Source organism: Hibiscus syriacus, unplaced genomic scaffold (genome assembly GCF_006381635.1).
Source record: "Hibiscus syriacus cultivar Baekdansim isolate YM2019G1 unplaced genomic scaffold, ASM638163v2 tig00109925_pilon, whole genome shotgun sequence".
Classification (NCBI taxonomy): domain Eukaryota; kingdom Viridiplantae; phylum Streptophyta; class Magnoliopsida; order Malvales; family Malvaceae; genus Hibiscus; species Hibiscus syriacus.
In genome coordinates, this window is record NW_024062531.1 from 127,739 (window position 1) to 144,008 (window position 16,270).

General features: G+C 33.6%; 1 long non-coding RNA gene and 3 pseudogenes across 1 annotated transcript; 3 read left to right on the forward strand and 1 right to left on the reverse strand.

Annotated features, from left to right (window-relative positions):
• Positions 1–266: 266 nt before the first annotated feature.
• LOC120210541 lies at positions 267–2,461 on the forward strand (annotated as a pseudogene).
• A 133-nt stretch (positions 2,462–2,594) lies between these two features.
• Positions 2,595–7,291, reverse strand: LOC120210543 (annotated as a pseudogene).
• LOC120210545 lies at positions 3,249–3,682 on the forward strand. The gene is made up of 2 exons (XR_005524510.1): positions 3,249–3,279; positions 3,384–3,682. It is a non-coding gene; the product is annotated as an uncharacterized LOC120210545 (long non-coding RNA).
• Positions 7,292–7,724: 433 nt separating the features above from the next.
• On the forward strand, positions 7,725–9,365 carry LOC120210517 (annotated as a pseudogene).
• Positions 9,366–16,270: the final 6,905 nt, after the last annotated feature.

The following is a 16,270-nucleotide window of genomic DNA, read 5'->3' on the forward strand; positions in this document are numbered from 1 at the left end:
TGCGCTAGTTGATGCTTCTCCGCAAGTACATCAAGTGGTTATGCATTCACGCTAAGATATGTGATCTTTGGAGGTGCCTTCCAATCATAAAAGAAGAAGAAGAATAAAGGGTCTAACTACACTAAGTTCCCTAAACTATTTCTTAGATTTTAAATAGGTCTTAAATTCAAAAGTTATAATCACTTTCAAAATATTTTTTTTATCAACTAGGTCCTTTAGTCAGGCTGAGCCTAACTGTTATTTTAAGTGTTAAAATAATTCTTTTAAAATTTTTGAGGACTTAATCGAGAAGTCAAAACCTAACCCCACTTCTGGAATCTCATTTTTTGCCCATTACTATTTCTTATCAATCAAACAAGCCAACATAAAGAAAGATAAAAGATGAAGTCAGTGGTGATAACAGCAGCGGAGGCCCAGAGGTGTTGCAATTACAACAAGTTGATGACCCAGAAATCAAGGATGATGAAGTCCTCATCAAGGTAGAAGCCACTGCTTTAAACCGGCCGATACTCTCCAGAGGAAAGGTTCTTACCCTCCTCCAAAGGTGCTAGTCCTACCCTGGCCTTGAATGTTCAGGCACCGTCCTAGCTGTTGGCAACAATGTTTCTCGCTGGAAAGTTGGTGATCAGGTAAAATTGAAAAAACCCCACTTCTTGCAAAGTATGATTCATACGGGATTATTGAAAAGATATGATTTTATAGAACGATCCAGTGTTTTTCTTTGGATGAAGCTTAAAGATTGAATTTTGGTGAATTTTTAGCCTTTTAGGAAATTGAGCTTGTATATTGTATGCAGGTGTGTGCTCTTCTTAACGGTGGTGGTTATGCTGAGAAGTGCGGTTCCAGCTGGACATGTTCTTCCATCCCACCTGGGGTTTCACTCAAAGATTGCTGGTTTGCCTGAAGTGGCTTGTACTGTTTGGTCCACTTTTTATGATGAGTCGCTTATTGGCCGGGAGACTTTCCTGGTAACCATTATATCCACTATTGTTGTCTATGTATCATCAGTGTGGTCTAGTTCAATGCTTTGGGTTGCTAGGGTAGCTCGTTTATGTCCATATTATTCAGGAATTCAGGATTTGTGTCCGTGTCACTGAAGACATATTTGGTATGGCTTGTCCATTGGTCAATCAATTATCCTTTAACTTACATTATGAATTATTTGTCTTGACTTTTATCTGCTGAGAGCATTACTGAAATGCTTAGCTTTCAACTTACTTGGGTTTACATGTATGGTTTTGGTGCCTCGTCTTAACAAACATTCCAATGCCTGTCCTGACTTGTTCTCTATCAGTCTATTTTCTTTGTCTCTTTTGAGTATCATTAGCTATGTAATATACGATCTGGTCTATTGCTCGAGATGTAATCTGACGGCTATTAGAATTTCAGGTCCATGGCGGCTCAAGTGGAATTGGCACTTTTGCAATTCAGATAGCCAAGGAAAAAGGAGCAACAGTATTGGTTACAGCAGGTCTACTTCCAATAGTGATTGTAAAAAGTTTTGTATTTTCATTTGGGTTATATTTAGATGTGGTAGTGTTGATCTCCAGGGAGTGAAGAAAAATTAGCTTTCTGCAAGAAACTTGGAGCCGATGTCTGCATCAATTACAACAGAGGACTTTGCTGCACGTGTTAAGGAAGAAACTGGAGGGAAGGGTACGCTCTTGAGTTTTTATAATAACATCTTTTGTCTGAGTTCTAACACTGGAATTGTTACTCTTCTTCTCAGCATTAACACAGCCAATTTGAATTCTGAAATGTTTAATGGCAGGTGTCGATGTAATTCTGGATTGTATTGGAGCATCCTACCTTAAGCGAAACCTAGACAGCTTAAACTTCGATGGAAGGCTTTGTATTATTGGCTTCCAGGGTGGAGCAGTCACCGAAATTAAACTCAATACTTTACTTCCAAAGCGGCTCACCGTGCAAGGTAATAGAGAAAATTGTAATGCATATAATGTCATGTAATCTTTACATATGTTGCATCTTCTGGGGAATATAGGAAAGCATGTCCTTTTTAGGTAACAGTTTATTAACGTATTTTGGTATTTTTGCATCCCAGGGGCTGCACTGCGACCGAGAAGTCCAAGAACAAAGCAATGGTTGTCAGTGAAGTGGAGAAGAATGTTTGGCCTGCAGTTGCAGCAGGCAAGGTGAAGCCTATCATCTACAAATCTTTTCCTTTATCCGAGGGCTGGGCAGGCTCATCGACTCATGGAAAGTAGTGAGCATATTGGGAAGATACTTCTTGTTCCATGATGCCGGTAAGGGCTTTGTCTTATAGTGAGACGATGGTGTGGTTTGATCATAAAACAAGACACTTGTGAATCTTGTATGTGAAGCGTCCTTGTGTGAAAAATTTAATCTTTTTACCAAAATGACAATCATGCAAAACTGATTTGTTGTGAAAGGTTTACAGTGGCATATATTTGAGAAAGATATAATCAGCAAGCTTCTGTGTTATCAATTCCATGTCGAAATAAAAAATCTACAGCATCATTGTATACGTATTAATAAGTGAAAAAGCAATGGGATTTCATTCGCTGCATATAGCTTCAATGGCAAGGGTTTTCGGCGCACCAGGGCAAGGGTCCCTACCTTTTAACCATTGATAGTATGTTAGCATGACAAGTCCCTGCCTTGAATGAACCACAATTTCCTTGTGGAGATCCAAAAACTGGCAAAGTTAACCGAAGTAATGCGCCAGCCTTGTTCACAGGTGAGTTGAGCTTCGGGACTTTGAGACCCGAAGCCTTCGTTTGGTATCCAAGAATCAGCCGGCCTAGGATCATCCTCGGATACAAATGAAACAAATCTTTGGCCAGATCGTGTCAGCACTGAAATCTGTGTAGGGTCACCACCGAGCTCTTCATGAAGTAATAAGTTCTCACCGGGATGTACCCAAGAGCGTGGGACATGATATCTGAACAGCATGAATAGCAACGATTCTAGAATACATGAAACACAGAAGTTTACATGTAGGATCGAGATTGAATGTTTTGTAAAACTTACAATGTCTGAGTTGGTCGGCCACAATTCTGTTGACATTTCGTTGAATCGTATTCTCCTCTATAATCGCAATTCTCGGTACAACCATCGGATGGTGAGAGATACGCCGGCCAGTATCGTCCGATGCTCTGTCCATTAACCCAAGCTTGACCCTTCCCCCATACTAGTGAGATTTAAAGCTAAAGGACCCTTGCCTTGTGGAGCAAAGAAAGAAACCACAGTGAACTCCTAGTCCAAGTTATTTGCTTGAATTACTTCATCTAGTCCAAGGTATTCTCCCTCAAGTCCCACCTATTAATACAAAAAAATCTATGGATGATATAACTGAAAATATAAGCCCGGATAATGTTGATCTGCGGAAATTAACCTGATAGGTCCATTCTTCAGAAGAAACATCATATTTGTTATTCCATGGATCAACAAGAATCACTGAAAAAACTCCGGCGCCTTGAACATCGAACCAGGCCCAAAGTTCTGAAACATATCAAAATCGCAAGCGTATTAAAGTCGGTAACCCTTCAAGCCTGAAGGTTTTGTAATAAGCTAAAAAAAATTGATTACCTGTAAACCAACCATCATGCTCAATATATCCAATGTATTGTTCCCCTCAACAAGACTAATTTTCTCATTGATTGAAAAGCTTGCATCATCATGATTACCATATCCAAAAGCTGTAAAAAGAGTAGAAAATGAGATCACTTAAAAGACCAGTGATAGTTTCAAATTCAGCTTCAAAGTTTGCATCAAAGAGTGCGATGGAGAGATGTCGAGAATGGACACGAGCACATCAAACGAACATTGTCTATATGATGAATAAAAGAAGCAAGATTTAAGTATTCAACTGCAATTAGCACAGTAAATTACCAACAAGCTTCTTGTTGACAAAACTAGTGCTGCATGTCCCAAGCTTTCGGTAAGCAGGAAGGCCTCTTTCGATTGACCGTGCATGATATTTATACTGCCAATACGATGAAGCATTATAAAAAACAAAGGCCACAGATTCGTTCATCTATGAATATAATATGTCATAGTTGATTTGTGTTAAGATTTTAAACAGTTCATTTACTTGACAGAAAGGTTCATAATGTTTTTCAAAGTGAAACAGTTAGCAGATAAAGATGCTCTTTCTGTTGTATAATCTGCTCCAACAGTGAATGTTATTGATTTACCTTGTTGTGTACCATAGGTAATCGCTAGTGTCTTTCGTCGTATTAATCTGCTCCAACAAACGCGGTTCTGTAAACGAGTTATTTCCCCAAACACCTGGTTTTTCGATATACCAGCTCCACGATGTTGCAGACAATGTTAACTTATCATTTGTAGTTGTATAAGCAGAGTTTCTTTGTGACACAATCTTCAATCAAGAAAAAAAAACAGTGCAGGGAACAGATTAACTGCATTATAGCGAAAGCTATCGGAGAACAAATGGTTACCGGGATGAGACGAGATGATATGTGCAATCAAACAAATAATTACAAATAGCAATTGGCTAGCAGAAAAGTATGATTAAAATACCTTTGCTGTGTTAAAATGACATTCTTACAGTCTGGAAGGATGCTTACGGACCAAGCTGGAAGGAAGTACGAAGTTCCGTTATACGTAACAGTTGCGTCTTGTTCGCTGTTGTAATTGGCAAGGAAGGCTGCGCATTCGTTGGAGGGTTTATAGTAGACATGTGCCTGCAAAGTTATTGACCATTTCATTTGCATGATTATAATCAGAGTTCAAAGCCATATGCTTTTGTTTTGTTTTCCTCCTGTAACACACAAAGAAACATGTTGAAACATCTAAAATCACCTCTAGATTAGGACCGAGCTGCAGGTGAGTTGGATCGGAATTGATCAAATAATCCTCACAGAGTTTTATCGCCAAGTGCAAGTTGCGTATGTGGCCCCACTTCGGCTGTCGAATAAAACCTGCATCGACACCGAAATGGTATTGCTAATACAGTTGAAATGAAGTAGTCTTGCTACTTCTTATGAACCGAATAATAGAAAATTTACCATATTCATCTATTGGGGCATCATAATCATAGCTTGTTGCCACGAGAGGACCTCCGGCGGTTCGTCCGAAATTGGTTCCACCGAAATACTGCAGGGCTCAGCAGCAGAAAACATGTTCATATTACTAACAGAACGATAGATACCGTTCACATGTTTACCAAGTTACAAGCAGAATAAAAAGGAACATTACTAGATAGACTCACCATATAGTAGTTTTGAAAAGTCCCACCGGTTTCAAAAAATCGTGCAACGGCAAAAGCAAGGTCCTCGACCGGTCGATGAGGAATCGGATAGCCAAATGATTTAAACCTGCACCACCACGTTTTAAGATGCATCGCTTTTCTGCTATAACTACCATCATTTCAATGGCATGACAGAACTACACAAATTATTTCAGATTGGCAAGAGACAATCACCATCCACTGTAGTTCTCAGTCCACATTTTCGGTTTTGATGGGGAATTCGGAGTGAACCGATCACAATAAAACCCGTTGCATGTGTTAATCTGCATGCAGCTTCTCATTATATATGCAGGTATTGACAAACCAACATCTTTGAACCAGATCATACAGATATTGACAGATGTTGAAATTCATCAATCACATAAAATTGACATATATGCCATGCTATATATCATGAAAACGGTAACTTACAATTGGATCTGGTGCATCTTCTTGTCGGCACATCACCCAAGGCACTGTCGTATTAAGACTGATAGCAGCATCTGCAGCCCATTTGACATATAATCCTCCTGCAACCCCATATGCCCATTCAACGAGCTCATATTCGTTTTCAACCTGATACATGACTGTATGAGACATGGATTCAACTAAACGATCCTCGGTTGAGTTATTTGATTATCGATTGATGAGCTTTATCAAACAATGGAATTGATATTAGCAAATCACCTGAGCAAGAATGATCGGCCCTCCCTGTGATGCAAAGAGCTTCTCTTCCTTCATTAGGCCTACGATTTTCGTGAGGAATCGCAGCATTTCTTGCTGCAGCGATAAACAAGAGAAAGAACATCGAATTTGTACAAGAATATCAGGTGGATAAGATCACATGCACACATAAAGAAGAAAAGGTACCTTGAACAAATCGTTTGTAGTACGGAATTGAATTCCGGGAATGAAATGTAACCAAAGAGGGAATCCGCTGCCAAGAGATGTGAGTAGTGTAAGCACCATGGGAATAACTAAACATTACAAGTAGTGAAATGCTATTACAGACCCATAATTCCATTCAGCACAAGCATATGGACCAATCCTTAAGTGAACCAGAAGGCCAGCTTCCTGCACTATTCTCACAAACTTCACCAGGTCAAACCTGCCTTCAAAGTAATACTGATAAAAAAGAACAAAGGAAACTATGCATGTCAGAAGGCTACATCCGTAACAAATTTCGACACGATATGAAAACAGGACACATGTTTAGAAACCTTTAATCATTTGTCTCGTGTTTATATTTACATATTTGATGCGAAAAAATAATCCAAACAAGAAATATGAGTACAATCTACCATCCTTAAAGCCTACTCCATTCACCACAAGCAAGATTGGTTCTAATAGCAAAAAGGACAAGCATTTAAGATACATCATACCTCCCCTCTAACTGGTTCATGGTAGTTCCAGAAAACATAAGTCTCGATCACGTCCAATCCGCCCTCCTTAGATTTCCTAATAAGTTCCGGCCAAACCTGAAACGATCGGTCCATGTCATAACAACAAACGGAGGAAACTTCACTAAGTAGAAGTATAGAACAAGCATCAATGCACATATAAAATGGACATAAAAGCAACCTCCGGGGTGCTTCTAGGATAATGGATAGAACCGGACTGCAATACCCTCCTCTTGCCATCAATAACCAATGCCCTATTGTCATATGTGACCGTGGAAGACAGGGCACGATCAAACAGTAAACCACAAAAATGAATGCAAAAACTAAAGCTAATGGCAATGATTTCTTCATATCCATGATTCAGTATTGCAGAAAATTTTCAGATAACGAAACAAATAGGAGACTTTGCAAGAAAAATGTTCACTAATGTGACCAAAATACAGAATTAAGAATAGATAGAATCAAAGGTTTTAGTAGGTGTGAAGTGTCGTCTTGTTTCATTTGTCTGCATCAAAACAAAGTTAGGAGAGTCAACCAAGGGGATGAATGTATGAGATACTAAGCGAGACTTACAATGCTTGAGACTTGGAGTCAAGCAATGGCGCATTCAAGGGAATTGCTTCTTTTTTACCGTCCTATTTGTACTCTTTTTTTGTTGCATACAAACCAATATCCGAAAGTTACCATCTTGAGCAGTAAATTTTAAAGCACACTGATCAGTAATCAGCTAGCATTCATTGCCACCAATAACAAATATGTGTATAGCGAGCTTCGTAAAGTCAAAATAATCTCTTCTCCGTCACATATTTAATTTTCTGAAATGACCCTTTATCAAATCAGACTCCTCCACACCATTGACGACCTACCCTTGAGCTTCACTGGGAAAATCAGCGTCGACACCGTGTGTTCTTTATACATTCAAAACGTGCCAACAGGAGGCACGTAAATTGCTCAAGCTGCAACTATTGTACAATTATCCTTGCTGTATTTAATTCTCACTCTGGTCTCTCATAGATTTCATTGATCAGGTTAGTTCCCGCAATCTGGGTAGTTCTTAATTTTCATTTCAATGGATTTTTTGATCAGTTTAGTTCATTTTCTTGCAGATTCTCGCTTTGGGTTTTTTATTTCTTAGCAGAAAACATTGGATTTGAGCCAATTGAACCGTGGGCAAATTACTCTGATGGGATCTGTTGCTTGTGTGTTGCTTACATTGCATTTCACTCTTCAGCTTGTATCGCAGCATCTTTTCCAATGGCAAAACCCAAAGGAGCAGAAAGCTATACTGATTATAATTCTTATGGCCCCTATTTATGCTGTTGATTCCTTTGTGGGGTTATTAGATGTTCGAGGAAGCAAAGTGTTCTTCATGTTCTTGGAGTCTATCAAGGAGTGTTACGAGGCTTTGGTGAGTGTATAATCCGGAATTGTTTTTTGAGATTATGCATTATTCGACGGACGTGTAGATAATATATAATCTGAAATCGTATCAATAATGATTTCGGATTATGTATTATGACATGATTCGAAGGATTGACTTTGTGTTTATTGAGATTAATCATGGCTGTTGTTACTGCTAGGTGATTTGCAAAGTTCTTGGCTTTGATGTATAGTTACTTGAACGTATCTATTAGCAAAAGCATTGTGCCTGAAGAAATCAAAGGAAGAGAGATTCACCATTCATTTCCAATGACCCTTTTCCGGATATAGAATTTTTTAAAGTAGGTTTAATTGCATTAAACATCTCCAAACTATCGATTGAAGACTATGTTGTTCCATTTAAAAGATTCTAATTGAGTCTTCATATTTGTTCCATTTTAACAAGGTAGAGTACACCATAGGCAAGTGAATTATGCTCAAATGATCATTTTGGTCACTAAACTTTCAATACAGCGTTATAAGAAGTGGACATTTTTTTATAAATTTAATGATTATTTTGTAACTTTTAAAAATTCAATGACCATAATGATCGTTTGAGCATAGTTGAATGACCTCTCGTATAGTTTACCCTTTTCAATAACATGTCGGATCTAAGTTGCTCATACAGTAGGTAATATTTACGATTTGACCCATATGATTTAAACATTCTTCACGCTAGATTTGAGCTGGCATTTAACACTCAACCTAACAGTTAGGCCGGAAAGATTTGATTGATATAGTACCGTTAATTTAAGGACTCAATTTGAACGTTTTATAGTTCGAAGACCAATTTAAGATGTAAGTCACGGTTTAAGGACATCCATTGCAATTAACTCTTTAAACTAAAGCATGCTTACTTCCGATAAGTTACATTATCAATCAAATCTCTATGATCCATTGTTGTTCGTACTACAGCCTCGAGCAGTTAAGCTGAACCACAGAACAGTAAAGCTTCTCAAGTATTGGACATAGCGCAATTCGTCGTGATCCGGCCGGTGTGTTCGATCTTGATGATAACGCTGCAAATCCTTAAGATTTGCCCTTGTTGGTTGAGCTGGACATTCACTATCATCCTCAATGCGTCTGTTCCATTAGCACTGTATTCTTTGGTAGTCTTCTACCATGTTTTTGCCAAAGAGTTGGCACCTCACAAGCCACTTGCGAAGTTCTTGTGCATCAAGGGGGTCGTTTTCTTTTGCTTTTGGCAGGTAAAAACTTGGTTCTGTTCTTCTATCTCTTGTTTTTTAAACATCGGAACACGAAAATCCAGGGGCGAATTTGCCACGAATTTAGGGTTGGTGGGATCCAAATAAAAATATAGAATCTCGAGGGGTCAAACGTAAAAGTTTTTATATTGAAAAAAGTTTAAATTGAACTAAATATAATTTAGAGAGACCAAAACGGCAATTGTGCTATTTAACCAAGGGGCCAGAAGCCCAGAACCCTCTCCTGGCCCTGGCTAAACAGCCTTTGAAAATCGACCTTCATCAATTCGAGTTAATCCTAAAATTTATCAATTCGACCTTCATCAATTGGATTTGAGTCATTTTTAAAGTCTTAGTCTCAAACTTAAATGACTCAAATCCAAAACAACCATAACTTCAAATGATTTGAACATGAAGTTAAACTCGGAGTGGAATGAAATTCATATTGACTTGAATTTTTTTTAAATCCTAATAGACTAGACTAGATTGGCTTGACCAAAAAAAAAAACTATTCCTGCTTAGGGATAGTAAAAAAATTCCTTCCCGATGAATTTTGACATGATCTGATTTAATAGGGTTGAATTTTTTTATGAATTTTAAGTTTCAACTCTGGTTGAATTTTTTTAAAGATTGAGCGGATCCGATTTAGGAAGAACCTACCTCGTCATGTCTTGAGATAATTATAAAAGTCAAGTTAAATTCAAGGAAAAAATAATAATATATTTTAAAATTTTTTAGTAATTTATTTTAATTTTTTATATTTATTTTTTTGAACATTTTTATATTTTAAATTTAAAATATTTTTATTTTTTTCTAAAAAGATCGAATAAGTTCTTGAACTTAAAAAAATCAATTTGACCCTCGAACTCGATCAAAAAAATCAATTTAGTTCATCTGTCACGTAATCAATCACGTCACTAGCCACCATAGACCACCACGTCACTAGCCACCATAGACCACCACGTCAACATCATTAAGTCTCACGTCAGTGTTATAACAGTCAACAACGAAAAATGTTGGTCAAATGATCATATTGGACTTATTTTCTAAATTTGAGGGTCACATTGAGTGAAAAAATACGAGAACCCATTGGTTTTTAAAAAAAAATATAATGATCTCACATATTCTTTTACACTTTTTTATTAATCTATGATGATTATAAGATAATATTTGTTCTAAAAATTCTTAATAATTTGACAATAAACACTCAAATAACCTTACGATCACTTAATCACTTAAGCTTAAAGTTAATATTTTTAAAAATAATATTTTTATTTTAACTATCGAATTAATTTAATTCGTGCATGAACATACTAAACTATATCACATCATCCAATGAAGAAATGAAGCCTGTCACTCATTCCTGGAAATGTCGGTACCGTATCGGTTAAGGATTTTGGACCTTAAGACTTGACAAAGTTGATGGTTAGTTATTCATGTTTTTGTCTTCCCGTTCCCACCTCGCCATCTCGTTGTTAGTTGACTGTAATAAAATCAGTCATTATCCAACGACTTTTACCTTATCTACTCTCTCCACCGTCCAAGATTTCAGTTTTAACTGATATAACGGTTTTTCTTTTTGTTTTAATTAAAAAAATAAATACTTTAAGTATATTATGTTTCTCTTTTAGGTATTTAAAAGTACATTTCTTATTAATATAAGTGTCTAAAATATAACACTTTTTATTTAGGTATTTAAATAGTTAAAAGTATTTTTTTTCAAAGTAAGTACTGAAGTATACCACCTCTTTTATCTAGATATCTAAACTGTTTTTTAATTAATATCATGTGTCAATTTGAGATACCTAAATGAAAATTTTGTATATTTTAAATACTTATTTTAACCAAAATATACTTTAAATACTTATAATATATATATATATATATCATGAGCCTTACTTTTTATAAATTAATTTAGAAAACACACACAAAGTTTTAAGGAGAAAGTATTAAAAGAAGATTGGTCGCTTGATTTAAAATGTTATAAATTATTTAGTTTTCTTATGAATATATAGATTTTTGGATAACTACTTATAAAATTATGAGAAATATATATTTTATTATGTTTTTAAATATAGAATTTAAAAAATATATTATATACATTTATATTGAGATAATAATTTAAAATTTCCTCTTTATCTTTATAAATTTTATTTTTTTCTTTTTATTAAGTACTTAATTATTTATTTCATAACATTATCGTATATACGATATTGGTTGATGATTTAAAAAATTTATAATTCTCGATAAGTACAATTATATGTATACCCTAAATAATCCATATTAGATAATATTTCTCCAACAGATTTGGTGCACACGCTTACACGTGCACCGTTACATGTTTGTCACAAAAATACATTACCAAGATAATAATAATAATAATAATAATAATAATAATAATAATAATAATAATAATAATAATAATAATAATAATAAAAAGCCCCATAAATCAAGGCTTTTTGCAGATATTTATATTAGATTTTCTCAACTGATTGATCATTAAATTAAGATGCAAAGCAACCAACCAACCATATTGGGGAAATTCTACAGTAGCATCCTTAATATACGACTAAGGAAAGGCGTTATCAATTTTTTTATTATTTTTTTTAACAAAACAGATAAAAAAATTACCGTAAACATTATTATTTCTACTTAAAACATTAATGTTTTTTAATATTTTCGGTAAAGTGCACAATAATAACAAAACCGGTAGAAAAAATAACAAACTGGTAGCGCTTTACCGAATATGTTAACAAAACCGGTAAAACACCCAATAATAATAAAACAGGTATAAATAATAATATTTTCGATAATTTTTTACCGATTTTGTTAAAAAAATGATAACAAAATCGGTAGCGCATTTCTTAACTCTATATTAAAGTTGTTGCTAATGAGACTTTCCCACCATATTGAAAGGAGAAGGATGACAAGTTTGTTACTTTATTTAGATTTTAAAATAATATAGGGACTCTTGGTATATTTAAACCTGTTAAATATATGTTTGCAGATATATGGCTAATATTCTAAATAAGCCCTTGAAGTTTGATACTTTATTTAGATAAGCCATTACACTTTCAATGCACTTGAATAATCGAATAAGTCCTTAAAATTTTAATTGGGTTCCAAGTAAGTCTTAAAGCTTTAACTTGTATCCAAATAAGCTCAGCGCCTTTAATTTATACCTAGAGAAGACTCTTAATATAATTATATAAATCAATATTTCATTTGAAATAAAGACTAATCTGAATACAAATAAAAGTATAGAGGTTTTTTTCGGGTACAACAAAAATATAAAAGGCTTATTTAGCAAAAGTAAACTAGTTCAAGGACCTATATAAAATTTATATTTAATGTGTTGTTAGTCTATAAATCTATAGATTACACTAAATCATATATGTGATACCGCATGTTAGATAATTTTAGTAAAAGGGAGTTCAATTTTTTTGTTAAATGGTGTAATTCAAAACCCATTATTTGATTAATTTAGATTAGATACTACATAGGTCCAATAAAAGGACATTCCTCTCAACTCACTTTTTTTCATTCTCAACGTCATAATTTAACGTAATTTTTGTAGCCCCTAAATAGATTTTTTTATGACTCCACTAGAAAACGAATAATTCAATTTGAGCCGATTTTATTTAAAAAAATTTAACTTTGACCTCTCAAGTTTTTAAAATTATCTCGACCCTCCTAACCACAAGATTCTTAGTTTCAATCCTATTGTCGAGTGTCGACGGGGCCGAAGCCACTCATGCCCCTATTAATTTTTTTTGGGTATAATAACATTTTAAGTTTTTATTAAATAATATTTAAATAAAACATTTATTCTTCCAAAATTTTAAATTTAATTACTTAATATATTTTTATTTTTGTATAAAATAATGACTGCTGTTAATATTTGATCCTAATTTTATCTTTTGATAGTCGTGTATAGTTTAATAGACAAAACCATACATATAGACCATATCTAATTTTCTTACACATAGAAATACACATGTATAGTGAGAATTTGCATTAGAAAAAAAAAACAAAACCCATGACATGATCCAATGAAGAAATGAAACGTGTCACTGATCCATCCATGCACCGCGTCAGTTTGAAAAGGTTCGCGTTCCCGTTCCACAAAATCAGTCATTATCCTAAGACTTTTATACGTACGTCCGGTTAAGTTTCAAAATTTGTCTCTACTTGAACCAAACCAGACAAGTTATTGTCTAGTTTTTTTTTACTTTATCCGCTCCCTCCACCGCCCACGATCCCAACCGCTGTAACGGTTTTTTCTCATGGGCCAGCTTATCGTTTTGCAATGCAATTTCCAGGAGGTTCCTTTGAACCGTCCCCTATGGTAAATCTCTACAGCTCGGGTGATTTTGATTGAGTAAAATCAATTTAAGTTTTAAAATTTAGAGATTAAATCAATTAAGTCATGGATGGTCGTAGGTCAAGTTAGAGTAGAATCTATTTTTGACTTATTTGAATCTAACTTCAGTATAACTTCATTCGTTATCTAATTTGTTCAGATATAGAAAAATATTATCCTATTGAAATCTAACATGTTTTAAGATAAAAACATATGTTCGACCCGATCCGATATAAATATAATATATATATATATATATATATAATTTTTATTTTTATTAGGTAAAATGAGAATATAATTGAAAAAATTATAGCTATGAGAGTGTTATAGAAAATATCTCTAAATATATAAAGGTCAATTATAATATTATTTCTAGATTAAGATATTTTCACTATAAACTCGACTTAACTCTGCTTTATCTTTCAAAAACAAGATTGGACCCGACCTAAAATCAAACTTAAAAAATTGATCTTAACAGATCGGGTTAAACTTCCTCAGATTTAGGTAAAATACTTATCACTGGATCAAGTCTTAATTTAATTGGTACTAGTGTTATTACAATAACTTAGGGGCCACGTATTTTACTATATATTTTAGCTACAACTTCTTCTAATTTAAGAGTTATGAGTAATTTAATTATTATAAAAAAATATATTAAATTATTAATTTTATTTTGAATAATATGAACTATTACATTGTAATATATATTAAGAATTTTTTTAGTTATTAATAACGAACACACATTAGATATTGGCAACAAACACATATCCTATAGGTATAGTTGTTTGAACCTATAGATCTTTAGGAAGAATAACACTATATTTTATCATTGAAATCATTTGATGAATTCAAAATAAATATATATTTACAATTTTCAAATCAAAATAAATAAAAATAATCTAAAATATATACATAATGTTCTACTATACATTTAAATGTATAATGCCCTTTGATCAAATTAATTGAATGATTATAATAAACTTGAATTAAATCCTTTTCTCGTTCTAATTAATAATGGAATATTTTAAGATTAATTTTGTAGTTAAATAATTAATTGACATTTGGTTAGTCAACCATTCTGGGAATATTTATATGCCACGAAATTTGCGCCAAAAAGCAACCGAGTTTCGAGGGCATTACTGGAAAGAGTAGTACGTGTTTACTTAGGATGCTAAGCAAAGTGGATGAAATACACATCTTCTTTACACATGAAGGAACCAATACTCAACACATGTAACTTATCAATTTTTTTAAAATAAAAATAATAATTTAAATCTTTATATTATAGATAAAATAAAATAAAATAAATTAAGAAAATTATTGTCATAAAGAATTTTATAATAATCAATTTAAATTAATCATTTAATAAATCGAGTATCGATGATTATAAAAAATAACACATATGCACTAATACTTACTTATTCATCATAAGAATTTACAATATGAATTTTATATTGATCTGGTCTAAAAGTTTGTGTCGCAATTCATGTGGTGAAAATATAAAATTGAGAAAAGAAATGAAGATTTATGGTGAAGAAATAAAAGTTTGTTGTTGTATATCTTATATGAATAGAAATATATTGTTTATACTAATATTTGATTGAAAGTAGGAGTTTGTATTGAAAAAATATATTCATACATTTATATAGCTATAATTGTAACTATAATTCTAAGATTTTATATATGTTAAAGGGAGTGTTGTTCTTTATAGAGATCTTGAGTTCGAGCAGTTAAATCTGTAATATTATCATCACCGGCCGTCTTCGCTATCGTTGAATGATTATTCACTTGTCGTTAAACCTTCACTGCCGACCATCCCTATTATTGTTGTCCAAATACCCTAAATCTGTAAATCTCAAAACTTAAATCTTTAAATCCAAAACCTAAATCCTTAACCCTAACACTAAATACCTATCGTTGGTCGTGTCTTAAAGTGTAAAATTGCTACTGCAATTTTAAAATTAAAGTGTGAACATACTACTAAAGGGGACGACTGGGGGGGGGGGGCGAGAGGATGACGGGGTAGCGGGTGATGAGTGAGAATAAGGATTTTTTAAAAAAATTAAAAAATATTTTTTAGAATTATTATTTTATTTTTAAAATTAAAAAATCTAAAAAATATAAACATGACACATGTCATTAAACAGATTTTTAACGTTTGTTATGACACAAACACTTAAAAATATAATGGAAAAAACGTTAGACACCTATTTTTCAAAAAAAATTCTTTAGACACTTAAAGTTAACTGTAGGTATAGTTTGGTCACTTATTTGTACATTAAACCTGTTTGTTTTTCTACCTATAATTCTTTCCGTATCTCGTAATATGCATGGCCAAGATCCTTCTTTGATGACATATCTATAATTCTGTAATATTCAAATCTCCATACGTGATTTAATGGTAGTTGTACAACTACCATGCACTTTCTTCCTGTACATACGTTGTTGAATTAACCGAGTCAACTCTATCTTCTTCCCCCATGCTATCTTAGTCCAAAAATTAAACATTTACGAGATAATATGGACCGACAATCTGTCTCCTTCTCCGACACGCGTTTTAGCCGAAAGCTATGTTTTTTCTTTTTCCAGCATCCTTAAAATCTTTAATTTTCTCGGTAGAAATATTTAATTCTAAATTCTTATTACAGTG